The sequence below is a fragment of the Lupinus angustifolius genome, chromosome LG11, assembly GCF_001865875.1.
Source record: "Lupinus angustifolius cultivar Tanjil chromosome LG11, LupAngTanjil_v1.0, whole genome shotgun sequence".
Lineage (NCBI taxonomy): Eukaryota > Viridiplantae > Streptophyta > Magnoliopsida > Fabales > Fabaceae > Lupinus > Lupinus angustifolius.
In genome coordinates this window covers 31,675,225-31,675,469 of record NC_032019.1, presented here as the reverse complement: position 1 = coordinate 31,675,469, position 245 = coordinate 31,675,225, and positions in this window count along the sequence as shown.

The following is a 245-nucleotide window of genomic DNA, read 5'->3' as shown; positions in this document are numbered from 1 at the left end:
TGTCTTACTCTCTCTGCTGTATTGTTCTTGTTCTGTATATATTTGCTATGCAGATGGCCGACAACAACACTCACATTCGAGGTTATCACTTCACGATGTCCTCGATGGGACAATGGGCTAGTGGCAGGCACAAATATACATACACAGGCCCTTGTGGTTTGTCGTTGCACATGGTGTGCAACGGGTCATCAATGATGATCCCTCATCCCGACACCCATATTGACGCTTCCTTCACTTTGCCGCCA